The sequence below is a fragment of the Bubalus kerabau genome, chromosome 10 (assembly GCF_029407905.1).
Source record: "Bubalus kerabau isolate K-KA32 ecotype Philippines breed swamp buffalo chromosome 10, PCC_UOA_SB_1v2, whole genome shotgun sequence".
NCBI lineage: Eukaryota > Metazoa > Chordata > Mammalia > Artiodactyla > Bovidae > Bubalus > Bubalus kerabau.
Genome location: NC_073633.1, coordinates 62,476,789 through 62,498,095, shown reverse-complemented (window position 1 = coordinate 62,498,095; position 21,307 = coordinate 62,476,789). Strand labels below are relative to the sequence as shown.

Here is a 21,307-nt window from a genome sequence, read left to right as displayed (position 1 = left end):
ATATCGGGGCTTCCCAGATATGTACGTGCCAATGGTAAAGGATCCATGTGCCAATGGTAAAGGATCCATGTGCCAATGCAGGAGACCTGGGTTTGATCCCTAGGTTGGGAAGATCACCTGGAGAAAGAAATGGCAACCTACTCCAATATTCTTGCCTGGAAAATTCCAGGGACAGAGGAATTTGGTGGGCCACAGTCCATGGAGTTGCAAAGAGTTGGACACATCTGAGCACACAGCACATACATGTATTTGAAAAAACACAGTAATAGCTACTTATTTCTAAACAAATCAAAGAAACATTTAAAATAAAAGCAATATAGCTGAAGTCAATATATACAAATATTAAAAATTCAAAACACCTTAGGGTATGAAAAGAAAAATGAACCTCTTTCTCCATTATTCCTCTCCTCCAGGAATCATTCTTAACAGCTTCTCATGTAATCTTTTATACATTAAAAATATTTTAAATTATTCCATGTGTATGCAGGCATATGCTTTAAAAATATTTACACAAATAGAGCATGATGCTGCTGCTGCTAAGTCGTGTCAGTCGTGTCTGACTGTGCGACCCCATAGACGGCAGCCTGCCAGATATAGAGCATACTAAACCTATTATTGTTAGTCTTTTAAAAATTTGTTTCATTTGGTAATTTATTTTAAACATATTTCCATTCTTTTATTTTTTATAATTTTATTTTTTATTGATATATAGTTGGTTTACAATGTTGTGTTAGTTATAGGTGTACAGCAAGAGCAAAGTGATTCAGTTATACAAATATCTATTTTTTTAAGATTCTTTACCCTTATAGGATATTGTGAAATATTGAGTTATTTTCCTGTGGTATACACTAGGTCCTTGTTGGTTATATGCTTTATATATGGTAGTGGTTAATCCCAAACTTCCCCTTTAGTAACCATAAGTCAGTTTTTTATGTCTTTGAGTCTATTTCTGTTTTGTATATAAATTTGTTTGTATCATTTTTTTTCAGACTCCACATATAAGTGATGTCATATGACATTTGTCTTTTTCTGTTTCGCTTGCTTCACTTAGTATGATTATCTCTAGGTCCATCCATGTTACTGCAAATGGCATTATTTCATCCTTTTCATGGCTGAATACTATTCCATTGTATATGTATACCACATCTTTATCCATTCATCTGCCCATGGACATTTAGGTTGCTTCCACATCTTGGGTATTGTAATCAGTACAGCAGTGAACACTGGGGTGCCCATAACCCGTGCCTGTGTCCCCAGTGTGAGCCACAGCCACTCCCTGCCTCCCCAGGAAACCCTTGAAGACCTAGATAGGTCTGGCTGAGATGCCTATGAAATTACTGCTTTTGCCCTTGTGTGTGAGATTTTGTGTGCATCTTTTAAGAGTGAAGTCTCTATTTCCCCCCTTTCTGTTGAGATTCTGTAACCAAGCTCTGCTGACCTTCAGAGTCAAATGCTCTGGGGGTTCATGTTCCCAGTGCTGGACCCCTGGGTTGGGGAGCCTGATGCAGGGCTCATAACTCACTCCAGTGGAAGAACCTCTGTAACATAATTATTCTCCAGTTTGTGGGTCACCTACCTGGGGGTATGGATTTGATTATATCGTGAGTCTGTTCCTCCTACCAGTCTCTTTGTGGTTCCTTCTTAATGTCTTTAGTTGTAGGAGATCTTTTCACACTTTTTCAATGATAGTTGTTCTGCAAGTTGTTGTGATTTTGGTGTGCTCATGAGAGGTGAGCTTGGGATCCTTCTACTTCACCATCTGGAAATTTAGAAGTGTTGCTCTTGAAACCCTGCTGAGTTGATTGGATAGAGTAAAAAAGGGAAGATTGCAAGTCAAACATAGTATGCATATGAATGATAGTCCTCAGCCCGGGGTGCACCCGGGGTGCACCAGAGGGTCTCATGTGCTGGCTGGGGCTATACTTTCCAACACTGTATGAGAATGCTCGTTTCTCCAGCCATCATAAAAAAGTTTATATATTCAGTAAAAAAATTTTGCTATCCCAGCCCCAAGAGTTTAATTTTTCCACAGCCTCATCAACACTTCTATTGGCAGACTTTAAATTCTGCTGATCTCAAATTGTGAAGTAGTATCTCATTGTAGTTTTTATTTGCACTTCGTTGAGTGAAATTGAGCCCCTTATTTTTCTGCATATATTTTAATAAGTTAAAATAAGTTAAGATCATCCTATATACACATACTTTCTTATAATGAAAACATAAGATTCCTCTTTGTTACATGCTTTTCATAAATAATCTTTAAATGGCTGTATAGTGTTTCAACATGTGAATGGATTAAAACATTCTGTCATTGGTTAGTAAGTCAGGTTGCATCCAGATTTTCATTGTTACAGATGTGGCTCTGAATACATTCAACTAGAAAGCCTTTTATGTATTTGGGATGACTTCATTAGGTTAGCTTTCCAGAAGGTGACTTATTGGACCAAATGAAATGCACAGTTCTAGAGCTCTTGCTAGTATATTGCCAAACTGCTCTTCAAGACACTTGTACCAATATTCTTGCCAACCAGCAGTATATGACTGTAACCTGGAACTTAAAGGGCATTGCTGATATTTTTTCCAGATTCTGGGGAAAGTGGTTCCAAGTACTTTCCATAAGCAATTCAGAGTCTGTCATGGACTAGAAGACAAAGAGAAGAAATGGGCACTTAAAAGAAGGGTCAGAGGCTTAAATATGAATTTTTTTTTTTTTTTTTTGTCTAAAGGTGAAGATCGCTCTTCATGCTTTAGCAGGGAGGACTGACTGCAGGAAGGAGGGACAGGGTGACTTGTCACTGACCTTGTACAGCTGCTCAGAGGCTCTCTTCTTCTCCTTAGTCTTTCCTCTGGTGTATCCATCTCTGAATTTTTGCTGTCTCCTTTTTTTGTGATTTTCAAGTAAATGACGATATCTGCAAGATAGGAACATATGAGAGTCAGAAATCATTTTCAAGAAATTGCATCTTTATTCTTGGAAATAAGACAGTATGTTATGTATCATATTGTATGTAATACTCAGATTCAACCAGTACTGGGAATCTGCCACATCCCAGGCTAGTCCCTGGGGTTCCAGTGGTGAACAAAATATTTATGGCAGTTTATAATCATTAGCATGAGTGCTATGGCAGTATATTCAGTATATATACACTATGATAAACATACTGGTTGTAGAGAGTAACAGTCATATTTACATTAGCAATAATACTAAGATTAGTATAGTGACTAGCAGTGCTTGAGAATTTGTTGTTATGGAAAGTGTTTTTTAGGCATTGCTGGAAATGAGATTTTACAGTACAGATGGTTATTTTTTCCTTAGTTTCCAGATGTTTCATAGCAGAGAAGTCTTGCAGATTGGTTGCTTATTAAAACTGGCATAGTGCCCTGCAGGGCTAATATATTAATAAAAGCAGGGCCCTGCCCCTCATTAGCATCCCCCAGGATCTGCTGCTGCAGCATGGGTCTCCATTCTGCCCCTAACATTTCACTGAGTGCCTCCAGGAGTGGGGTTTCAGTGTTGCTCATACATCATAGGTGACTCTTTAAAAAGGGATCTTAGAGATGGCAGGATAATTTAACTGCCACATGTAACATTTGTAGTTCCAGAGGCTAAGATAATGATGAAAGCAATGTAACCGTGGGGTCCAGAGCAGGGTCTTTTCACCAGAAAGGGTGAAGAAGGCAGTCCATGTATGCTGTGGAAGGGTTTCTTTTAATTTTTAAAATCTTCTTTGAATGTTCATGTATTTGCTAACAGATCATGAAGAAGGAAAGATACAAAAGTAGCTAAAGAGGGGGAGCCATGGTGTCTTGGGTTAGTGTGACAGAGTGAGTGCTTTCCTTGTATGGTGGAAATTGGAAGAGGGATGACATTTTCCACAGACTTGTGCAAACCTGGCCACACAGCTCAGTCTGGGAACCTCTTAGCTATAAATACCGTGTTCTGGTTCTTCATTGAAAGGCCTTTCTCAGGCAATATCATATCTTGAAAAGGCCAGTTTTTATTCCATCTATGCACACATTTCCAGCAAGTACTTACTGATATAATTTATACAATTGTAAGATTTAATGATAAATTTATTGCAATGTTTCAGTTTATGCTATTTGGCAATACTTTTCAATAATAATCCTGGATAAAAAGCTGAGAGCTCACATTGTTAGTGAACTGATAGAATTTATACACTTGGATAAAATTTCTCAACATGAAAAATTATATCTGATCTATTAATTTTATAAGCATATTCATTATTATTACTATTATTAAAAGTAATGAATTCAACTTGGCATTGGATCACCGTATAATTAGAGGAATAAAATTCTCTTTATGAATGTGGAACTCCTTGGGAATGGCTAATTTGACTACTCCAGCTAGTTCTATTATTAATTTCAGGGTTGTTCAGTTCAGTTTCAATTAAAGTCAAACATTTATTACTTTCAATTTAATTGAATTGAATTGTTATCTTTGCATAGGTAATGTGGATAATTTATGTACAAAGTAATACATGCAATGGTAATAAAATTTAAGCACTATGAAATGGTATACAGAGAAAATAAGACTGTCCCACCACTGACTCTGTATCTGTTCCCTCCTCAGTGCCAACCACTGTTATCAGAGGCTTCCTGTTTTTGCTTTTGTTTTGGTCCATGAATGTAAGTATTTCTTTTGAGAGAGATATCAGAGATCAATCTATTTATATCTCTATATATCTCTATCCATATTTTATTTTACATAAATGGCAACATAGTATAAATACTTTCCTGGCTTTGGTTTCTACTTAATGTTATATCTTGTTTATAGTGTCATGTATTATTTTGAATGGCTGCCTAGAATTTCATTGTAACCCTGAAACATTTGGGACATTTGCCATGTGCCAGGTAGGTGTTGCCTGAGAAGCAAAGATGAACATGACAGGTCTCTATCTCCCACGGCTCATGTTCTGGTGGAGGAGAAGGTATGTACCTGAATATTATAAAATTTATAAGCTATTGGTGTACTGTAAGAATGGTGTAAGCAGAGTTAAATGAATGAAGGAAGAGATTAGCTATTTAGAAAACATGAAAAGTTCACCTAGAAGTGGGTCAGGGACATTCAGGCAGGAAGGAGTGGCAAGGGATACATACTAAATCTATTCAGGACATGGTAATCGTGGGATATGTTTGGGACATCAATTTAGTGATGTAGTGGGAGCCTTGATGGGAAGATGGGAGTAGAGATAAAGCCAGAAAGATGGTTGTTTGTTGTTTAATCACCAAGTCATGTCTGACTCTTTTGGACTGACCCCATGGACAGTAGCCTGCCAGTCTCCTCTTTCCAAGGGATTTCCCTGGCAAGAATACTGGAGTGGGTTGCCATTTCCTTCTCCAGGGGATCTTCCTGACCCAGAGATCAAGCCCATGTCTACTGCACTGGCAGGCAAATTCTTTACCATTGAACCACCAGGGAAGAAGATGGTTTGGTTTAAATGTCAAAGTGAAGAGCAAAGCTCTGTGTGTGTGTGTGTGTGTGTATGTGTGTGAAGTGGGTGGAGATGGAGGAGAGAAGGCTTTTTTGTGTGCCAGAGGTAGGGAGGGTCTAAATTTGAGTAAGATTTATGGGGGAAGAAAGGAAGAGATGGATTCCTGAGACATCACAGAACCAGTTTTTCTTATGAATAAGGGTTGGCAGCTTTGTAACATCATTAGCCAATCTAAATCTATTCCCTGATGAACTTGGAGTTTTGAATGCCTAATGAGGGCAATCTGACTGACAACCCATTTAGAGTAATATACCTTAATAGAAAAGTCAAACACACTTATTTTAATAGAGACACACAACATCATTAATTTGCAGAAGAAAAATAACTGTGAGGTGGCACCCTTGCCTTGCAGCCATCATAAACATAGCTGATTGTAAAAGTCACTGAATAACTGTGTGTGTGATTCTGAATTGAAACAGGGAGCTCACTTCTGTGTTCAATCATGCCACTATTTGCAAAGGTGATTTTTACAGGCCAAGGTGCTAGAAAACCTTTAAAGGGCAAAAAATTAAGGAAAATAAAATGCTCCCGATAACCTTAAGAGCAAAGTATATCTGACACTTTGCAAGCCAACTTCATTAGCCTGTCTCCAGCTTCAGCTGTGATGAATGGACATGTCTTGTTTTTCTTCATTATTTGGTATCTCTCACAGTTTCAGCTGGTTCTCTATCAGAACATGGAGGAGCTAGACAATTAGCACATGAATTTGTTAAATTCAAATTAAACATATTCCTAAACCATCATACTTAAAAATTTATAGATTCCTCTTAGTCCACAGTAGCTTTTTCTTTTTTAAAAACTAGATCTCTCCTTGCCCTCCAGGGACAAATACATGTAGTACAGTAAGTGAAATTAATATCCTTTTCTATGTGCCCCTAATAAATAGTTTCTTGCCCTGAGCAAGTGACTATTTGCAAGGCCTGTCAAATATTTCAAATAACTGGCTGGAGAGGCTCTCACATGAGTGATCCACTGCCTTTGTCTGGGACAAGCCACTTTAAGTTCAAAGCGGGTGGTAAGTCTCACCAAAAACTCTATGGGCCCTCACCATCCTCAGAGTTGGAGATTAGACATTTTATAACATGAGAGCTGTGACTATGCTGAATGAGGATAGGTGGCTGGAACTTGGTAACCTTCATGTTCCCTGGAGGGCAGGTGGCCAGGAATGGTGAAGGAAAGGCATTGGATTGCACAAGCTTCTGGCTATGTGGATCATTGTCCAGTCCCCCACAACAACGCAGAAAGGCCCTCTGCAGCTTCCTTTATCCCTGACCTTTTCCTAAACACTCTCAGAGTCAGATATATCTGACTGTTAGAAAACTTCTGAAATAGAGAGTTGATTTCTGGTTCTTTATTACCCACTTGTCCTAGCACCACTTGGAGAGCAAAACTTCAGAATGCATAAGAATCATCCAGAGGTGCTTTTTCCTTTTATCTTTTCTTAAATATTTTTTATTATGGAACAATGTAAATATGATAAACAGTCGAGAAAATTATATTTAAAATTATGTCCTCATCACCCACTTTCAACTATTATCAACATTTGCAAACATTTCATCTTTATAACTTTTTAAATGGAGTAATTAAGGAAAATCTCAGTTATCATATGACAGTATATATATATATCATCTGCATGTACTTCAATATGCATCTCTCCCAGATGACACTTCTTTGTACACACTCACAATACCATTATCTCATATAATGAAATTAACAATAATTCCCTCATATTAGCTAGTACCCAATCTTCCCCAATGCCTCAGTGGGTAAAGAATTCACCTGCAATGTAGGAGACGGAGGAAACTTGGGTTGTTCCCTGAGTTAGGAAGATCCCCGGGGAAGGAAATAGCAACCCACTTCAGCATTTTTGCCTGAAAAAATCCCACGGATAGAGGAACCTGGAGGGTTATAGTCCATGGGGTCGCAGAGTAGCACATGACTGAAGGACTAAGCATGCATGCATAATCCATATTCATATTGTCCTGATTGTTTCATATTTGTCTCCAAAATATCTTTTAAAGATGGTTTCTACATATTACACATTGCACTGAGTTTTATATTTCTTAAGTTTCTGTTAATCTATGGTAGTCCCCTATCAATGTAAAAAATACCACTTATTTGTTGAAGAAAAAAAAAGTGAGTGTTACTCACTCAGTCATGTCTGACTCTTTGAGACCCCATGGAAACTGTAGCCCACCAGGCTCCTCTGTCCATGGTATTCTCCAGGCAAGAATACTTGTGGGTAGCCATTCCCCACTCCAGGGGATCTTCCCAATCTAGGGACTGAACCCAGGTTCTCTTGTGTTGCAGGCTGATTCTTTAATGTCTGAGCCACCAGCGGAGCCCATACCACTTATTTGTTGAAAAAATCAAATAATTAATCCTATGGAATATGCAACATTTTAAATTTGGCTTACTGTATTCCAACAGTTAATTTTAATTAGTTTGCCATTATTTCCTATTAACTGATAGTCACTTAGCTTTAAGACTTGTTTAGATTTGGTTCCATTTAGGAGCAAGAATACATGACAGGTGGTGCAGTGTGTTTTCTACTGTGACACAGCAAGAGGAGTCCCACTTTTAGTGGCACTGAGATAGATCCATGGGTTCACATGTTATGGTCCTGAAAATGCTGCTTCATGAGTCTAACTCCAAATCTGAATCAGAATCTCTGGAGAGCAGTTCAGGGAATTCTGAGACAGGTGACGCATGGAACACCATGGCCTGAGAAACACTGTTCTAGGGAGGCATTCTGAGTTCAGAGAAGTTTTGGGAACACTATGTGAGGTGATTAAATTTATGTGTCAACCTAATTGAGACACGGGGTGCCCAGACATTGGGTCAAACATTATTTCTGTGTGCATCTGTGAGGTTATTTCCAGATGAGATTAACATTTGAATTGGTAGACTGGGTAAGGCATATTGCCCTCCTTAATGTTGGTGGGTCTCATCCAATCAATTGAAAAATCTGAATAAAATGAAAAGGCTAAGTAAGAGGGAACTCCTTCTGTCTGAATGTTTGAGCTAGAACATTAGTCTTTTCCTATCTTTGGACTCAAACTGAAAACTGGGTTCCTTGAGCTTTTGGGCTAAGACTTAAGGCCATGCTTCCAAGTTTTCCTTATATTCTATACCAACATCTTCAGTTTCCTTTTCTCTTCTTGGAGTGTTCTCTGGTTAGTCAGGGGGTCTCTTAAATAGTTATGACTCACTTTTCTTATGGAACAATGGACTGGTTCCAAATTGGGAAAGGAGTACATCAAAGCTGTATACTGTCAACCTGCTTATTTAACTTATATGCAGAGTATATCATGAGAAAAATGCCAGGCTGGATGAAGTACAAGCTGGAATCAAGATTGCAGGGAAAAATATCAATAACCTCAGATATGTAGATGACACACCCTAATGGCAGAAAGTGAAGAGGAACTAATGAGCCTCCTGAAGGTGAAGGAGGAGAGTGAAAAAGTTGGCTTAAAACTCAACATTCAAAAAATGAAGATCATGACATCCAAGCCCATCACTTCATGGCAAATAGATGGGGAACAAATTGAAACAGTGACAGAATTTATTTTCTTGGTCTCCAAAATCACTACAGATGGTGACTGCAGCCATGAAATTAAAAGATGCTTGCTCCTTGGAAGAAAAGCTATGACCAACCTAGACAGCATATTAAAAAGCAGAGATATTACTTTGCCAAGAAAGGTCCTTCTAGTCAAAGCTATGGTTTTTCCAGTGGTCATGTGTGGATGTGAGAGATGGACCATACAGAAGGCTGATCGCTGACGAATTGATGCCTTTGAACTGTGATGTTGGAGAAGACTCTTGAGAATCCCTTGGACAACAAGGAGATCAAACCAGTCAATCCTAAAGAAAATCAAGCCTGAGTGTTCATTGGAAGGACTGATGCTGAAGCTGAAGCTCCAATACTTTGGCCACCTGATGCAAAGAGCTGACTCATTGGAAAAGACCCTGATGCTGGGAAAAGATTGAAGGCAGGAGGATAAGGGGGCAAGAGAGGACGGGATGGTTGGATGGTATCACTGACTTAATGGATGTGAGTTTGAGCAAGCTCCAGGAGATGGTGAAGGACAGGGAAGACTGGCATGCTGCCATCCATGGGGTCACAAAGAATCAGACACAATTGAGCAACTGAAGAAGAAGAAGAACAACACCTCTCATATGATGTGAAGACTATCAGGAAGGCCTTGGAAAAGACTTCAAGAAACAGCTGGTGTTCATCTGGTCCAGACATTCCCTGTCTCAGGACACAAAATGAGACCAAAAAGAAGACATTCGTTGTCCCCGAGAGAGAGGAAGGAGCAATAACCAGAATTTTTTTCTGCCAATCTGCATTTGGAAAGAAAGGAACAATGTGAAGTTTTACCTTCCTCTTTTTAAAAAATTTATTTATTTATGGCTTTGCTGTGTCTTTGCTACTGCTCATGGGCTTTCTCTAGTTGTGGTGAGTGGGGGCTACTCTCTAATTTCAGTGTGGTGGCTTCTCTGGTTGAGGAGCACAGCCTCTAGGGTGCTCTGGCTTCAGTAGTTGTGGCATACAGGCTTAGTTGCTCTGGGGAATGTGGGATCTTCCTGGATCAGGGATTGAACCCATGTCTCCTGTATCGGCAGGTGTATTCTTAACCACTGAGTCACCAGGGATGCCCTTACCTTTCTCTCTTGCCCAGTCACCACAGAAAGAGATCTGGGAGAGCTGACTTAATTAAGAATCTTTACCCTTCAACAGCTACTGCAAGTTTTCCCAGGTCTGTAGTGTCTGGAGTGAGACATCCAGTGGGTCTCATCTTGATCACTAGAACTGTAGAGGAGGTAAAATAATTTTCTCTCTACCCATCATACTAAGCATTTGGCTTAGGACCCCCCTTTTCCCTAGGGCACCTTGCAAATGGATAAGCTCATCTAAGATGGTTGAAAGTTTTCCACTGTGGCCACTGTAATTCAAAATTATCTTTGGTCAGTTTAACCTACTCATTCATCCTTGAAACAAAATTTTATTCACCCAAGACCTTACAATGGACCCAGTTTACTTTAAGTTGGACCTAGTCGGACTGTGGACCTGGTCCAGTTTCTAAGTCAAAACCAGGCAGACCCGCCACTGGTTTCTGACCCAGTCCAGGAAAAGAAATGCTTAAATAAAGTCTCTGAAAACTCATAAGGCAAAGGCTATGGAGCTGGGATCCAAGATGGACTTACCTACAGGTAACCTTTGGAGGCAGCGAGAAAGCAGCAAGCTCAGGGGGCTCATGGGTGCCTACACCTGGTTGCTCATTGCTCTTGGGAGTTATTGGGGGGTCTCCTCAGGTCCTCTCTGACACCAGATCTGCTAAGAGATGAACTGAGACATATTAAACATTTTATTTGCACAAAAATCAATTTGATTTGGCAGCACCAAACCAGACATGGTTGGGTGTGTTTTCACTTCATATTTGTTTAGTGTGCATTGGGTTAGATCCTCTGGGGAAACTAGGTGACTCACAGTTTCCGTCTTCCACCAGCTTTGAAGCTAAAAGGCACCACTTTATTAATGGAAGTACTCATGTTGTTGAAGAAGATTGGCTTCTTCAGTGACATCTGCTTTTCTATCTGTTTAATGATTTTGGTTTTTTCTAGCACACTGCATCAGTGGGGATGTGGTGAGGTTAGACTTTTGGCTTGACCTCTGGCTTCCTTTGCCTCTGCGGTCTTTAGCTTTTTCATAGGTATGGTGTGCTGGATTTTCTTTCTTTATTTTCCTTCTGGTTTTTCTCTTTTCTTTTCTCTTTTTACCCCCTCTGATTGTCTCTTCTTTCATCTCCCATTCCTTCTTTACTCCATCCATCGCTATTCTTTCAATACCATTTTATTCAATTCCAAAATAATTTTTGTTTTGTATTCTGATACAATTTCACCTACTATGTGAAAAAGGGTAAATAAACCACCAATAGTCATATTGATAAATATTTACAATATAAAACAATATATGCTAATGTAAATATGTAGGCAAAGTAATTTATTTGTGTAACATAAGAGAAGCTGACTTTGACTTAGGATTAGAAGAAAGGTTTCACAAAAGATGTAATATTTAATATGGGTGTTGAAGGATGTGTGGTTCATCTAGTGTATAGTGGAGGGAAGAGGTACCTAAATGTGTGATAGAGCCATCAAATCTGGAGAACACAAAGAAGTCTGGAGTAACAGAGAGCATCAGGAATGTGAAGGCATGACTAAGGTAGGAAAGGTAGGTCAACCCTGGTTCTGAAGAGTTTATAAGTGATGCTAAGGTTGTTAGACTGTTATTCTGGCCAAAAGCCTCCAAAGACATTGCAAGCTTTCTAATCAGGGAGTATACATTATAAGTTCTGAATCTTATTTAAAACTCAAAATTATATTATCAAAAGAGCCAATAATGATAATAGTAAGAGCTGACATTTACTTTGTAGAGACTCTCTTTTAGCTACTTATACATATTACTGCATTTGCTTCTTACCATCACGTCAGTGTCAGGGTGTTATGGGTCGAATTGTGTCCCCCTTTCCCACTTCTAAAATTTGTTTGTTGAAGTCCTAACCCCTAGTATCTCAGAATGAAATCACATTTGGAGACAAGGTCTTTAAAGAGGTAATTAAGCTAAAATGAAGCCATTAGGGTGGACTCTAAACCAATCTGACAGATTTCCTTACAAAGAAAGGAAATTTGGATGCACAGAGAGATATCAGAGATGTGTGAGCACAGAGAAAAGGCCATGTGAGAACATAGGGAGAGAGTGGCCACATGCATGCCAAGGAGAGAGGCCTTAGCATGAAATCAACCTTGCTGATCTCTCAATCTTGAATGTCTAGCTTCCATAACTGTGGGGGAAAAGTATTGTTATTTAAGCCCCTCAGTCCATGGTATTTTGTCATGGTGGCCCTGATAAGCTAATACAGGAAGGCTGTTATCCCCATTTCGTGACTGTGATGACCAAAATACAAAGAACCAATTTTGCATGATCGCACAGTAAACCTCTAGGGATAGGCTGATACCCAAGTCACTATTCCTCAAGGCCTTCTCAGGGTCCTGGAGGGGCCTGGAGACTGTGAGGAGCCTGTAAGGCATTAAAGGTCATATAAAAGAGGTAGACGGTTGAGTTTGAGGGACCCATGCTTCAGATTAACTGTGTTTCCCAGACACTCTTTTCATCAGAAACATGGTGCCTAACTCATCTCTTTAACCTGTCTTGTATTAGTAATGTCACAAAGAAATGCTATAGTTTCTCTCTAGATCAAGGATGAGAATCTGGAGGTATTTTTTAAAACTCAGGAAATAATCCATACTAAGATGATCAAGATCTATGAGGCTGCCTTCTTTGCTATTAATTGTGACTTTATGTTAAAAATGATCATAGGTCTCATTCACATGGCAGCTGCTAACGAGCTCCACCAGCCCATTGGATCATCCAGCTGTCAGGCTGGCTTTGCAGAGTGCACAGTTTTGGTTTTTCAGGGTATAATTCTATGTCAGAAGAGTTTATGTGCTGCTTAAGCCCCTGCAGCCTATAGATAGGTAGAACACTGTAAATGTAGTAATTATATTTTTAAAGTGCTGGGTTTGTGCTAATAAGTCAGAGAGGAAAGGCTGGCAGGATTGGGGACTAGTGCCAAAGACAATAATGTCAAAAATCTGGCCTCCCACCCACATGCTCAGCCTACTCATGCTAGCTAGCAGGAGGGCTAGGTGCCTGTACCTAGCAGGGGGAGCTTAGCTTTCAACATCTGGTTACATAGTCACTTATGAATTTCACATCTTCATTTGTGAGTTTCATGTCTTCTTTTCAGGAAAACAAGGGAATTTACAAAAGCCTTTTACTGCTTGTGCTGGGGGATTCATTGGAAATATGACCAAGATTTATGAATGAATATTGCTTTTCAGTTCCCCTTTCTCTACCTCATTATCCTTTCATTTCATTCTCATTTGTCTTATGAAAATGAATGATAAATATATGGGAAGAAAAGGCTACAATATTAGTTAAAAAAAAAAAAGTACACAGTGTGCTCAGGAGACCTTGGTTTTAGTTCTGACATTGCTGCTAATTGGCTGTGTGACCTTGGGAAAGTCATTTTACCTCTCTGAGCCTCCACTGCTGATTCTACAAAATGAAGGGGTTAGGCCATGTAATTCTACTATTTGATGATTCCAACTTCTGACAAAACTTTTTATTTTTGAAGTAAAAGGTTGAAGAGTATCAACTAGTATTGTCAGTGATGGCTCTTTTTTTTTCTTCTGCCTGCACTGGGTCTTAGTTGCAGCATATGGGATCTAGTTCCCTGACCAAGGATTGAACCCAGGCCCCCTGCACTGGATGCATGGAGTCTTAACCAGTGGACCACCAGGGACATCCCTGCTTCTTTGTTTTGACTGTCTCCTTTCTCCCACTTTGTTTCTCCACTTACTCCATTTTCTTTGTTTCCCACTGGTGGCAAGGACCTTACACATGGGTGTCCTGTGGACCATAATTTAGGCATTTTCCAATCCTAACCTTACCTATCTAACTTTGTCAGTTCTGGGTCCTATTTCTCTGGAGCACTTTCAGGTAAAAGAAACACTTGGATAAATGATTTTATAGTTAGGCAATGATTCATAGCATAGCCTCTTCAATCCAATAACCACTTAGTGAGCACCTACTGTGTGCAAAGCAGGCTTCCTAGATGGCTAAGAGGGTAAAGAATCCATCTGCCATACAGGAGAGACAAGAGAGGTGGGTTTGATCCCTGGGTCAAGAATATCTCCTGGAGAAGGAAAAAAGCAACCTGCTCTAGTATTCTTGCCTGGGAAATTCTCATGCACAGAGAGAAGCCTGGTGGGCTATAGTCCAAAGGGTCACAAAAAGTCAGACCCAACTGAGCAACTAAGCACATACACACAATACTACGTGCAAAGCAATCTGTTATTGACAGTAGTGTTAGTCGTTCAGTCATGTCCAACTCTTTGTGACCCCATGGACTGTAGCCCACCAGGCTCCTCTGTCCATGGGATTTTCCAGCAAGAATGCTAGAGCGGGTTGCCATTTCCTTCTCCAGGAGATCTTCCTGGCCCGGAGATTGAACCTGAGTCTCCTGCACTGAAGGTGGACTCTTTACCATCTGAGCCACCAGAGAAGCCCTATTGACTTAGGGATTTAGATAAACACAATGTGGTCTTTGCTCCCCAGGGAGTATGCTTTAGGAAGGGACCCATAACACTGACTGTGATATAAGCTGGTTTGCAATGACAGGAATGAGGAAAGCCTGAGCTGGGTCTTGCTGTCTGATAGGCTGGATTTTGAAAGGCCTATGAGTAGGGTAGAGGGGAGGGACATCAACTGCAGGAAACCTAGGATAAAGGCACGTGGCAGGAAGCATTCAAAATGTTAGTGAAAGGTGTATAGTCTGGGAGATGGGTGATGAGTTGGATGTAAGGACTGATTTGCAGAAAGAGGAACTGCAGTGGAAATACAGTGACTGGGGCTTTGAATGCCAGGGTGAAGAGTTTGGGCTGCATTGTGTACATGGTTTGAGCTGAGAGAGAGATGGAAGCCTGGTGCAAGCAAGTTCAGTTGCTCAGTTGTGTCTGACTCTTTATGACTCTATGGACTGTAGCCCACTGGGTTTCTCTGTCCATAGGATTCTCCAGGCAAAAATACTGGAGTTGGTTGCCATTTCTTCCTCCAGGGGATCTTCCCTACCCAGGAATCAAACCCATGTTTTCTGTGTCTCCTGGATTGGCAGGTGGATTATTTACCACTGAACCACCTGGAAAGTGTACATGGTTTAGAGCCATTAAAAGTAAGCTAGGTCCTGTTGTGAACTGAAGCTCTGTTCCCTCTAGCACGTGCCAAGTTTGGAGAACTGGGATGGGGATTGAACATCCAGCCACAGACCACTTGCACAAGGGATCCAGAATTCTAGACTTCAGGAGGCACAGGTGCTACTTTTGGTGCTAGCTCTGATGGGAGACACTTCCTATGACTCTGTAAATGTGGTAGGTCTAGGGGACATTGGTAGCCCATAACTTTGGTTTTGCAGCAGTACCTAGGAAGTACTCTTGGGGATTCTTGGGATGATTTGGGAGGTTCTGGAGGGGTCTGCAGGTCCTGCAGAGTGAGTGGGGGTAGAGTCAGAGAAAGGCTTTTGTGTAATGTCACTGTCTCTCTGAGATGCTGTGGTTAAGAGGAGAGGAGGGTGTTTCAAAGGGCAGTGAACTAGGGAGAAAAGAAGGGGACTAATGACCAACACTTTGTGGAGCAACAGTGGTGGAGATGCTGCAGTTTGACGCATCCTGTTTTGAGGGTTGGTGAGCTTGTTTGGTCTCAGCACAAGGCTGATGCTATCCTGACTCTCCTTTCTATGCCTCCAAAAGTGAGGGTGGGTGGGGACAAATACAGTGAGCTCTTTGCTACTTTTGGCTTGAACCAGCAAACACACTGGGAGACACATTGTTCTAGTAGCTTTTAAAAATTTACTGGTATCTTTAAAAGCCTAGGGAGTAGCCAATGAGCTTCCTCATGTCACAGAAAGGACTAAAGGAAGATTTGAGGGAAGAGCTGGCCTCTCTGCTTTCCTCCTGGACCTGCTAAACAAACAGGTTCAGGTAGCTCACTTACCCACTTTTTTGCTTAGAAACATGAAGAGTGAGCACAGGGGAGGGGAAAACCGTTTAGTTCTGCACAATAACTCCAGAGAGCAATGGAGAATGGGTATGAAAGGGCTGAGGGCTTATTTCAGTTGAGGTAGAGTCACCTTTCACATTTCAGTGCCCCGATCTTGCATTCTCACAGCATCACCCTCTTAGATGCGTTCAACACATCCACTTAAGTAACTCGATTACTCTTGCAGGCGCTTTTACATAATGCACCTCCCATCAGGTGGGGTGCTCAATCATTCAGCACAGGACCCAGCGTCCCTGCTCTAATATCACTTTACACACAGCTAATGAACACAGGTTCCCAACAAGTGACTGCACTAGTCAATAAAAGAAGGCACGATCCTACCTGCCCGCACGACTGTCGCTGCCTCTGGAGCCAATTAGCCTACTCTTTCTCGGGTGCTGCAGGAATATATTTCCCAAAGTGGTTCTCTTGCTTACCCCGGGGTTATCTTCTCTCCTTCTCCTTCTTTGCAGAGTGCATGCAAAACAGAGAGGCTGTGGCAATTCTTCTGACAGGCTAGACAGGTTAGCGCTGGGAGCTGGGGACATGATTTAAATTCACCATCCAACTCCATTGTCTATATCCAAAAGGGGTGTGCAGGGGATGTGAGGAACCATCACTATTCCTTATGCTCTGAAAAGCAAGGAAGCTGCTGAGAGAACAGGCTGGTGTGTACATCAGCCCCTCTCCTCTTCTATTCTCATGGTTTGAATTGCTACCTGACAGGTAGAGATCCAGGAAGAGGTGAAAGTGCTCTTACCTTTTTCCTGTTGCCCCTGTCCTTTTTCTTGCTCACCCCACCATGAAATCACAGCTAGGTGTGAATCAGTGGTCCCTGTGCTGGGGAGTCAGGATGCAACAACAATCTCTGGTTGGATGGCTTCATGCGGGAAAGCTCACCAGTGTCCGTGTTCGTTCTCCTGTGGAATTTTTGCCCTTCCTTTCACATCAGGCACTGAGACGACCAAATGATAAAATGCCCATGAAAATGTTTTATGAAAATAAAGCTCTGCACAGATATATGTGTTGAGTGATTATGTGGGAAAGTGGAAACAATGATGCCTAGATGTTAGCAGGTTAGACCCCTAAATTATTTTCTGTTCAGCTCTGCCACTCACCAGGGCTGTGGACATGTCACCTCATCCTTATGGGACTGTTTTCTCATCAAGAAACTGGGGAAGATAAAACCTATTTCATAAAACTGTTTGAAAATTAAGAGGTGATATGTGTGAATAATTGGAAAACTGTGGAGTATTGTACACATGGAAGGAATTATTTGTTATTGCCTATGTTGACTTAATTGCTGCTTTAATCCAACTCTTCCTGCCTCTTGGGAATTTCATTAGCATTTTATTTTCCACTATTTTTTTATGTTGTTCTTTCTTTGAAAAAAACCTCTGCTCTGTTTAAAGTCTTCTCAATGTGATAATAAGGTTCTCAGGCAAAGACTGCATGGTCAGGTCTGCACTAGGTTCTTCAGTAGCAGTTATCATCCCATTGAAGGATCTGAATGGCAACCCACTCCAGTACTCTTGCCTGGAAAATCCCATGGACGGAGGAGCCTGATGGGCTACAGTCCATGGGTTGCTAGGAGTCGGACACAACTGAGCAATTTCACTTTCACTTTTCACTTTCATGCATTGGAGAAGGAAATGGCAACCCACTCCAGTGTTCTTGCCTGGAGAATCCCAGGGATGGGGAGCCTGGTGGGCTGTCATCTATGGGGTCGCAGAGTCGGACACGACTGAAGCTACTTAGCAGCAGCAGCAGTGCTTAATAAAGGGCTTCCCTGGTAGCTTAGATGGTAAAGAATCCACCTGCAATGTGGAAGATCTGGGTTCGATCCCTGGGTTGGGAAGATCCCTCTGGAGAAGGAAAAGGCTACCCACTTCAGTATTCTGGCTTGGAGAATTCCATGGACTGTATAGTCCATGGGGTCGCAAAGAGGCAGACACGACTGAGCACCTTTCACTCACTCAATCACTCAGTGCTTAATGAATGCCACAGACTCACTGAAGTTAGTTGAGCTCTCAGATCTTTGTTCTGGAATGTTAACCTCATTTCTAAGAAAGATGCTAGTGATCTGACTCAAGGAAATAAATAAAAAGAATGAGCTTAGAGAATTATTCTTTGATGTTCTCTTATTCCCTGATTGGAGAAGGCAATGGCAACCCACTCCAGAACTCTTGCCTGGAAAATCCCATGGATGGAGGAGCCTGGTGGGTTGCAGTCCATGGGGTCGCTGAGGGTGGGACACGACTGAGCGACTTCACTTTCATTTTTCACTTTCCTGCATTGCAGAAGGAAATGGCAACCCACTCCAGTGTTCTTGCCTGGACAATCCCAGGGACGGGGGAGCCTGGTGGGCTGCCGTCTATGGGGTCGCATAGAGTCGGACGCGACTGAAGTGACTTAGCTTAGCTTAGCTTATTCCCTGATGTTCTTTTTCTTTGATTCAATGAATGAGTCTGGTTCCTTAAGCCAATTGTCAGTCAGTCACTCATCACTTCTCTTCCAGCAAGGGTAAAGTCTTTAATGATGGGCCCTGTTGTAACTAATGGAATGAGGCTGGAAGAGATACCTCTTGAGTCAGAGTTATAATTTCTGTTTCAGTCTAGGTGTGAATCAGTGAATATAGTATCTTAAACTGAAAGATGCAATAGGATTAAAATACCTTTATTTCTCCAGATTGGAAATATCAGTGCTTTTGAAAGTTTAAGGCTACAAATCCATTACATGTATATATAGTTTTGAGCTGGATCAATTTCTATAGGCAGTAGCAATGGTAAGTCTTGTGAATTTTGTGCCTGGTGTGAGATTGCTAACAGTACTTCTCCACTTCAATCTATTAATTGCTTATTGAGTTCCTATGAGGTGGAAAACACTGTTGAACTTTGTGGGATCAAGAAAGAAGTGGGAGATATGGGCTCTGCACCCACATTAACTCCTACCAACCCAGGGTCTGTATCACAGAGGGTAGGGGAGGTATGCTACTTTGTAATTATTAATAAATGCTTTCTCTCAGCATGCACAGGCTAAGAAAAGACAACCCTACGACTTCATGCCTCTATGCTTTATTTTCTAAAGTCCAAGCCTTGGTACAGAGAATCATGCTTCTCCACAATGATATTGGTCACTAATTTTTGGCAAGTTTCTGACTTGTCAAAGGGATTTATTTCTGTGGTAATTGACAGCATCATTGATGTTGAAACACGAATTAGAAAGATAGCAACAGAAAAAGGAGATGGGGAAGTTTAGGATTGGAGAGGGAGCAAATGAGATAGGTTCAAGATGAAATTCTTTTTGGTTGAAGGTAATTTATATACATTTTAAGACATTTCCCAAGGCTGTTTTGATATCTGCCCCCTCCTTCTGCTCTCCTTTAATTCTCATCTACTTCATCAAGTCACTGGGTGGAGCCTTGTGAATACTCTTGGATTCACTGCTATCAGCTATTAGATTGAGATTCCAACAGTGTGTGTGCGTGCGCCCGCTCAGTCGTGTGGGTCTCTTTGCCAACTGTGGACTGTAGCCCACCAGACTCCTCTGTCCATGGAATTTTCCAGGCAAGAATACTGGAGTGGGTTGCCATTTCCTTCTCCAGGGGATATTCCCAACCCAGAAACTGATCTTGTGTCTCCTGCATTGACAGAAGACAGAGTCTTTATCACTGCACCATCTGGGAAGAGATTCAAGTCCAAAGTTATTTCATATATTCCTCAAAGACTAGTTTCTTTCACTATGAAAGGTCAGTGTCATATTCTCTAGGAATAACGGCCAGCTGCCCTGAAGTCTACTGCTGCCACTACAGCTGCTCCTCTTGTGGTCTTACAACTAAAATCTGGAACCTTCCCTGCTGCTGCTGCTGCTGCTAAGTCGATTCAGTCCTGTCCGACTCTGTGCGACCCCATAGACGGCAGCCCACCAGGCCCTGCCGTCCCTGGGATTCTCCAGGCAAGAACACTGGAGTGGGTTGCCATTTCCTCCTCCAGACCAGATCCAGTAACCTTCTGGGATCCGGGACCTCGGCTGGTGGCTGCCCACGGCAACCACAGCCTTTCACAGAGTAATTCCATGTTAACCCGCCTACCTCTGCTGTGTAACACAGACCCTCCTCTGTGTGTGAACACCTGTCACTCCCACATAAGGGAGCTCCCTCGCGGAAGCGGCGTCTGAGATGGCAGGTGATGGTCTGGAAGGTGAAGATCTGGATGTTCTTCGCACGCGCTGCCCCACTCCCCACCCCGCCTCCCTTCCCTGCCCCTCCCACCCGCTGCGCGAACTCCCCTGGGAAGTCTCGCAGGGTTACTGCGTGCCACTTCACGAACTCCCGTGGGAAGTCTAGCGTAGTCACCTGCTCGCTACTACTGCAGAGATCTTGAGGAGACTGAAAAGGAGACTGCTGCTGACAAGGCTATGACCCAGGAGGTGTCTCAGAGACTATGGGCTGCGCCAACTTCCGAATTTCTGCTTCTCAACCTGTGCGAAGAGGAATCACAGCCCACCATCACTCGCCACCTGGGACTGGACTGCGGCCCCAACCGCTCAGGTTGTTCCAGGCAGGAACAACCACTGACTGCTGGTTAAGCTGGCCTTCCACAGACTCTTAAACAGAAACTGAAAATATGGCTGACAGAAAATTAATGGTCTTTTAAAAAAACGAAGCAGAGAAAGGCCCAGACAGAGGGAGTTTGAGGCGGGAAAGCTTCCAGTGAGGAGGACCTCGTGAGAGGCTAATCTGAACTGAAGGGGCTGCCAACCACCGCCCCCTTCCCTAGCCCTCCCCCCGTCACCTCAGACCCGCCTCAGTGGGAGATTCCTTGTGGTTGGGGGTGACAGTGTCCAGTCACAGAGGAAGGGTCTGTGTTACACAGTATCAGTAGGTGGGCTAACATGGGACGCCTCTGTGAGAAGTTGTGGTCGCCCTGGAATCAACCACCAGCCGAGATCCAGGCTTCCAGAAGGCTGCCTGGGTCTGGTTAGGGAAGGTTCCAGGTTCCAGACGTGAAGCTGCAAGAGGAGCAGCTCTTGTGGCAGGAGCAGCCTTCAACAACGCTGGCAGGCCAGCATTCTGGGAGGATGTGGTGAGGATCTCAGCCAGGTTTTAAATGGCAACAGTGGTAGGAGCAAAAGC

General features: G+C 42.1%; 1 long non-coding RNA gene across 1 annotated transcript; it reads right to left on the bottom strand.

Moving 5' to 3' along the window:
• Positions 1-1,592: 1,592 nt before the first annotated feature.
• Positions 1,593-20,407, bottom strand: LOC129620592 (uncharacterized). The gene is made up of 3 exons (XR_008698583.1): positions 20,264-20,407; positions 2,801-2,912; positions 1,593-1,790 (listed from the first exon to the last, which is right to left on the bottom strand). It is a non-coding gene; the product is annotated as an uncharacterized LOC129620592 (long non-coding RNA).
• Positions 20,408-21,307: the final 900 nt, after the last annotated feature.